This window comes from Macrobrachium nipponense, chromosome 4 (genome assembly GCF_015104395.2).
Source record: "Macrobrachium nipponense isolate FS-2020 chromosome 4, ASM1510439v2, whole genome shotgun sequence".
Lineage (NCBI taxonomy): Eukaryota > Metazoa > Arthropoda > Malacostraca > Decapoda > Palaemonidae > Macrobrachium > Macrobrachium nipponense.
The window spans coordinates 77281980-77290147 of NC_061100.1; the positions used below are offsets into that span (position 1 = coordinate 77281980).

At 38.2% G+C, this 8168-nt stretch overlaps 1 long non-coding RNA gene across 1 annotated transcript in view; it reads left to right on the top strand.

The window, feature by feature from the left end:
• The first annotated feature begins 2310 nt into the window (after positions 1–2310).
• LOC135210956 (uncharacterized) overlaps positions 2311–8168 on the top strand; it is a 69862-nt gene continuing 64004 nt past the window's right edge. Inside the window, exon 1 of the long non-coding RNA XR_010313596.1 lies at positions 2311–3007. This is a non-coding gene — a long non-coding RNA (uncharacterized LOC135210956). The remainder of the gene's footprint in view (positions 3008–8168) is intronic.

Here is an 8168-nt window from a genome sequence, read left to right on the forward strand (position 1 = left end):
ATTGAATCAAGAGTTTCGTTATTCGAGATTCTGTTTCTGAAGAAACGAACCAAAATTATATAATTATATATTATATATATATATATATATATATATATCTATATATATATATAATATATTATATATATATATATATATATATATATATATATGTATTATATAGTATATAATCCCGCCAAGACAGGAAATGTTTAAAGTGAGTGACTTTAGGGAAAGATCCATTTTGATCATTTATGGCTTTGTAAAAGTACCAGTATTTTCTCTTAGGATGTCCCAGTTCGGAATATGAGGTCACTTTTGTAACTCGGTAGACGTGTTGATGCCTTTGTCCGGAAGGGTGTCAGCCATGTCACTATACTCTGTTTTTTCCATCTGTCCATCCGCCTGTGGTGTTTTTGTATGGTAACACTGCGTCCCGAGCTTTAGATAGTCACATTCAGCTTACATTCAATGATTATAATATCCTATTTCGAATATTAACGGTGTAATTCGCATACAGTAAATTATTAAAACACTTTTCAGTTGCAAATGTACACCCAGATATCCTTTTATTTACCTAAAACTTACAAATAGCATAACTAACAAATAGCATAACTATCTAAAGCCCGGGACGCAGTGTTAGCTTACAAAAACACCACAGGCGGATGGACAGATGAAAAAAAAAAACAGAGTATAGGATGTTGCTGGCTAAAGACTTTTGACTGTCTTCTATTTTCGTTTGAATCCATTTTGCCAAGGGGCATTTCACTATATATTTGGGTGTTATAGATTCTGCATGGCATCTTCATTTACGAAATATTGCAACTTTTTTACTACTGCTTAATATTACAGAACTGATTACCAGCCAGAGACCACGTGAAGGAGGAACCGAGGCAGTTGAAGATAAAGATGCATAAATGTTATTCAGTTGTTAGCAACTTAGCAAAGGTAGACAGGTGTCTTCCGTTGCCTTGATGTGGTTAGTCATTTTAGAGAGAAGGACATATTTTTTTTCCAAAGATGTCGGGAACTGAAAGAAGGAAAATGGAATTGATACAGCGGAGGTAACAACATTTGGTCCCGTAGGAGGCCAGTGCCGTCAATGGTGCACTGTAGGCAATACTTCAGGGTTTTTGCAGCGTCCCTTCTGCCCCTACCTACAACCTCTTCCATTCCATTTACTGTACCTCCGTTCATATTTTCTTTCTTCCATCTGACTTCTCACCTTCTCCTGACAATTGTTTCATAGAGTAACAGCTTTGAGGTTTTCCTCCTGTTACAACTTTAAAGCCTCTTACTGTCAATTTCCTTTCCAGCGCTGAATGACCTCATAGGTCCCAGTACTTGGCCTTTGGCCTAAATTCCATATTCCATTCCATTCCAACATCATTGGATCTCAGTGTATTGAAACTTTGAAATAAGCAGAGACTGAGAAAAGTTGTAGCATAGAGGGTGAATGTATGAAACGTTTCGATAGCTTGACCGCAGGAAGGAGACGAAGGAAGGAAGGAAGGAAGGCAACAGATGCCGTTTGAGGAGAGTTGCAACATTTCCAGAAACGAAAGTGTTTGTAAAATAGATTTAGGTTTTAATAGATGTCTTCTAATTGTCATATCTCTGGTGCTTTTCATGTTACAGAAACTTACTAAAATGCTGTAAAGTAGTAAAGAAAGTACATTACAGAATTGTCGGACGCTTGTCCTTTTTAATGACGGGAAATGGATTATTTTTCATTTTATGAAGTGTAAGAAGTTAAGTGCTTGATTATGAGCATTTAATAGGATTATAGGCTAGCGTCACGGCCTAGAATCAATTCGAGATGAAAGACACTTCGTTAAACTTGGTTTTATTAGTAACTGTCAGTTACTGGAATATATATATATATATAGCTATATATATATATATATATATACATATATAATATCTATATATATATATATATTATATATATATATTATATGTGTGTGCGCGTGCGTGTGTGTATGAGGGTTTTGAGTTGTTATTATGTATAATGACCATCTCTGTGGGTGCTGCCTAATATTGATAAGGTGTGTGAATAAAATGTTGGGGGGTCTTCTGAAATATGAATGTTGGGAAAAATCGTTCCTAAAGTATCGTGCAGTTAGTAATAACTAAACTCCCATCAAGCTATATTTCAATACTTCTGCATTTCTCTTTCGGAAACATAACTTATGTGCTTGATTCATACTTGGTTTTCCTCTCTCTCTCTCTCTCTCTCTCTCTCTCTCTGTCTCTCTGTCTGCCTGTCTGTCTGTCTCTCTTCCTCTCCCTCTGGTCGTATCGCAAACACGAGCCTCACGACTCGAGTCGAGCCCCTTATTCAGTGTGTGTTTGCCAGCTCGGAGCACAACAGCGCCTTGGCTCACGTTCGTGTTCTCTCTCCTTGCCGTCAAGGGCCTGTTTGTGGTCGTTGCTCTCCCATCTGGAGGAACTGCCTCATTCGTTTGTCTCCTTTTGAATTCGTGAATGGTGATCCGTTGTCAAGATCGTCTCTCCCGTTACCGAACAACCGACTGGTGCTAATGACTGTTCTAGTGCTCGTGAGAAAGGGTGGCAGGTAGGAAGCGGACTGAGGGATCGGATGCCTCGTGTAACCTGACGGCAAGGAGGAGGAGAGAAGGAAAAAGTCACCATCCGATAAGCGGGAGTTTGTGGTCTAAATAAAGACTTGTCCCTGATTGACATGTGAAGTGAATTTTCACCTTCCAAGGTTGCAGCTCTCCACGTTGAATCTTGAAAAGAAGTCATTCGTAGATATTAATACCGTCATCGGCTGCATTACAGGATTACTGCGAGGGCAAAGTGCACCTTCTGATGAGGAACTTCTCGTCCACTCTGGAGGGACTGGGCCTTGGGACACTGTGACCACCCCTCCCCCCTTTGTATTTATTTGTTACGTCACGCTCGAGAACAAGCGAAGATGATCTCCTTGTCGGGGATTTTGACTTTCATATACAACTCCCTCCTGGTGCTGTTCATCTCGGCGCACTTATTAGTAGGTGGAGCTGTAAGCATAACTCCTTCTTCTCGTACTTCTTCTACTTCTGCCTCGATGCCGAGGGCTCTGGGGGATGTGGTGGTGGTGGTGGTGGTGGTGATTGTGCTTGACGCCGATAAATATGTAGATTTTTCAGTTTCAGATGGCAGTTTTTTCGTTTCTCGCTTCATTTGTTTGTTCGCTTGACTGTCATGATAGACCTGTTACATTCTTGTCTCTATTATGCATTATTGATTTTGTGCTTTGCATGTTGACTTTTTTTTTTTTTTTGAGTGACTCATGGCTGCGCCTCTGCCTTCTTTGCTTTTTTCTTTTGTTTGTGAAGCTGACAATAACAAATTTGTATATACAAGGATCTTGTTTACAGAATGATTATATTTGTATCAGAGGGGTGAAGGAACGAGAACCTCTTATAGCTTATTTTTTTTAACCTTTAGAGCGTATACAGGTGCTTGATGCAAACTTCTTAGCAATCCACAAATTCTTGTATACTATAAACTGATCTCTTGACCGTAACCACCTTGGGATATTCACGTTTTCATATTTAGATTACCTGTAAAGATGATGAAATCTAATATTATGGTATGCTCGAGTTAAAAGTGTTACTGAAGCAGGTCAGAATGATACACTCTTAGCTGTAGCTTTATGAAAAAAAAAGTGACGGATTAGTTACATAGATACTTACGGAAGGTTATCAAGTCCTAAGCTCTCGCTCGCCCTCTCTCGATCTCACACAATGACACACATTGCTGGCTGACGAGTAGTATATCCCTAGTCTTCCCCTCGACACCTATTTTAATACTATGAGTAATTGTTCACTGTTATGTGGTGAGAGAATTTCATTTTTAGAACACAAAGTTTATATTTTTTCTTATTATGTTTAGCCAAAATGTGATAGCATTATTGTATATATTTTAATGATTGGGATTAATTAGACCCAGTTACTGGGTACTCAAGAGAGTGGATGGACCACGTGGTACCTGCAAGTAAAACAGTTGTAATGGTTGTGGCGTGGCTTTTTGTAGAAGGCGTATTTTCGATGGAACAATATTCTCACATACTTGATTTTATGGCGAATTATTTACAAAGAGTGGTGTGGAAACTCGAATAAAGCGAAAAAGGTCCATTCTAATAGAATAAGAAGGAAGGACCCTCATCTGGAATGTTTGCCTCCAGAATGCGTCCATATAGTTGAGAAACGAAATGGACCCTTGGGTTTTGTACTCGGCGGTTCCTGATTTCAGTACAGTCCTCTTCGCTTCTGTCAAATATTTTTTTTTTACCATATCAGTCAAGCACAAACCTTATTTTTTAACTCTCGTCAAAACCTACTCTCTCTCTCTCTCTCCATGAATGATTTATTGGATTTTTTTGCCTTTGGGCTTCTGAAGAAGCTTGGTACATCACTTGAAATCTCTTGAGGCATGTGACAGACTGTGGTTAGCCGATGTTGGTGAGACATCATGCATAAGAAGTTAATCTTCGTAGTATGGGCTTGCTCGTTGAAAGCTTTCGTCTGTCGGCTTGCTCTTCACGCGGTATTCTTCCGGGTTATGTTGTTTCCCCTGGACCCTTCGGCTCCTCATCAGCAATTCTCCTAATTAGCGACCTCTTTTTTATTACTTTACTCTGCATTTTCCTTCCTGTTTTCGTTTTCTTGTAATGAAATTCAAGCCTGTGTCTGTCAACATTTTACTTATGTAAATTAGCCTTTATATTAATAAGGATCATGTTCATTGTTGGATGGTATACGATAGTAATTTAGTTAGTTTTAAATTCAGTCATTTCTAGACACTTACCGAAGCTCGCATGCACTTGATAAAGCTTATTTGTGCCATTCTGGGTAGAGTTACTTGTCGGTTTTCTAATCTCTGCAGGCTTCTGATTCTAGATCATTTCAGGTTACATGCTATTTAAAGTAGCTTGCCTATCCACAGTTTAAGATTATCGAACCTTTGAAGCTTAGCAATCAAAGAGTAAGGAAGCAGCATCCAGACTTTCTCCTTGGATGCCAGAATTTTGTGTCGGGAGAGGAGTGTAAATATACGTATATGTGTGACTGTCTTGCATTCTTCTCTCAAGAAACTCATCTTTTGAATAAGATTGTGCAAATCCTTGTCAGAAAAATCACTTTCATAATGTTGGGATTTTATACCGTTTACGCGATAAGACTGAATCAAATGCAGCTTGTAAGGTCATTCATGTTTAAACTCATTTGATAGATTTTTTCCCCCTAATTCCAGCTGGCATGTGGTCTGTTGGGAAATTGAGCTTTCACGTTTTCATATCCTGTAACCATTACTAAGGTGCAAATTTGTTATATTGGAGCTTTCTCATTGATTTTGTGAGGTGAGATTTTGCTGAAAAAAAAAATGAAAAGAGAAACCCCACATTTTTGATGTTCTTGTTCTTGCTGTTTATTCGTATGCTGATAATTGAATATGGATCCTCCTCACCTGTGTCTCTTTTATCTCACCTTCCTCCACTCCCCCCCTGCCCCCCACCCCGGCCCCCTCCCCGTTTCCCTCATCCTCCCTCCTGCTATGTCAGTTTCCGTCTTGCTTAATTAATGTAGCCTGAAGATGTAACTATGGATGCGAGTAGTGTCTTCGAGAAGAACACACGAATATTTTCCCAGCTCATTGCTTGAGAGATATCTCTGCTATCTCGTATGTCATGCCTCCCTTCAAGGTTTGTGGTGGCCTTTGTGAATACGAGAATTCAGTCTCGCACATCAGTCCTCTTTGTCAGCGAATCATTTTCCTGTTGCGGTTGCGGCCAATTTATGTCTGGAAATATGTGCTTCAAGATATAACGCGCACTGACTGAGTGTAGCTTCACCAGTTAGTTTTATCTGTATTTGTTTCTGTTTTCCAGTCAGTGTTATCATTGCCTCTCTATTTCCTGGCAGTTGGTCTTCCGTTCTGTTAGATTTATTATACCTTGTTGGGTGGTTCTCATTCTCGTTAAAGGCTGCGTCATCATTACCTTCCTCGTTATGATTACTACTGAACTCTTTCAAATATTCTAAATTCTGCCTGACTTTGTCTTGACCTCAGGTATTTTTTCGACTTTCATAGAAAGTGGGTCAAGTTAGTCGTTACAAGTCGACTGCCGTATTCAGTTATGCTATATCCTTGTTAATCTTGATATTTGCAGATTTGTGCGTTGTCTGTATACAGCGATTGATTGACAGTTACCAACTCATGATAATGGACCTTAAGTTGGGGAGATTCTAAGAATTGGTGACGATACCATAAAGTGGTCATGGTTTCATAAAGTGTGGTCATTCCACTGAGTGATGGTGATAGCTGGAATCGTGCTGTCTTCCATGGCGTGTTGGGGATGTGATTCCTTCAGTTAAGGTGATTCTATCAAACAGTAGAACTTCCTTGAAGTTGGGTTTGGGGATTACGAGACACGAGAGTTACATAGACTGGTAGGTATTCCGTTTATTGGTAGTTGTTCCAGTGAAATGGTAGCTCCCTAAATTGGTATTAATCTATGAAGTGGTAGTTACGCCACGTTATTGTATTAATCTGTCAGGCGGTCAGACCACACCTACATCTGCAAATTGTCAGATTAAGGCCTATTGTTTTTCTTCTAATGAGACTGCATTGTTTTGGTACTTAGTTAAAAAAAAACTTCTAAAGTAAGATAACCCAAAAAGGATATTTCAAAACTGAAGTCCTTTTTTAATTAAAGTTAAATTCAACTGAATATTCAGTCGTCATCCTACGAATAACCTTATTCACATCCTGAGAAAGTCCATAAAACTTTTCTAGTAGAGACAAAGTCAGGAAAACTGAATCTTCAAAATCTTTGGAGAGCACTAATCATCTTGATGGGGAGGGTTCCATCAAGTGTAGGTATTCCATGAGACTGAACTTCACAATAGTGCTGCGTTTGCAGGGAAAATGTGAGGATCCCGTGAAGCGACAGTGATACTTGGAAAGGCAGAGGATCTCGTGGTCAGCGGATAGGTTACCCTCCAATCTGACGTATCTCGTATCAGGTTCCTTTCCTAGCCACAGGTGAAGGTAAGGTTCATTTCTTTGGCAAAAATCAAACCTTAGCGGAAGAGCTTCATTTCTTTGGTAAGGAATGGTCATCCTGACAACAAAGGAAAATGATATTGTTGTTTGTCCACGACATTCTTATGTATTTTTTGTCGTATGATAGTTACCCCAACTTTTCTCCATGCTACCACATGTTATAGTTGTATTCTTCTTAATAATTGTCTAAGGGTTTCTTTTATAATTCAGGTTTCGTGAATGAAAACGCAAGGGACAATCTGAAGCATCAGGCATATTAAAATTTGTATTTAGTCATAAAAAAAATTCACCATTTTCATTTAAGGTTAATAAATGCTGTTTTTTTTTTTTTTTTTTTTCAATTGGGGACAAAAGGGTGCACTGTTTTGTCCTTGAAAGACTCGGACGGCTACCACAAGGTCATGGAAGAAGCTGGCTAACTCACTGCTTTGTAAATAAAGGCAATATCTTTCCCGTAAAATGTACAAAAAGTTACTGAGTCGTGATGTAGTTTCGTTTTGTCATTAAAGATAAAAGTATCACTTTGTCCTAAAATTGTGAGATGATATCATCTTGACTAGTTATTGTTAAGCTGCAAAAAAACCTCTCTTCAGTTTTTGCTGCATATTATAAATTGTTCGTCTTTTTCATTCATTCATCTAATATTGATGCTCACTACGTCGTTGTTCTTTTAATCATTTTAAAACTAAAATATAGAGTTTTCAAGATTATACTCTGCTTATAGTATACTTAAATGCTTATAGTAATGCATTATATTCATTCCCAACAATTCAAAAATATTGTTGAAGTACCCATCTAGGATTCCTCTTTCACCTCAGTAAATGGGACTATTTCATTTACTTGTTGACATATTTCAATCACGTCTCATCGACAATACGTTTTATTTCATTATGAAATTAAAATGTTCCACAAGTTAATCCTTGTTTCGAAAAAAATATATTTATTTCATTTGATCAAAGAAATAGATATTTTACACCATTTACTTAGTAAAAGATATCGTTACTTCTTGAAAGAAGATGCTATCTTACGCATTGAAATAAATTCCCACCGTCTCATTCTATGATTTAAAGATATCAATTAGGATGTCATTTATTTTAGACTCGGAAGTGCATCTT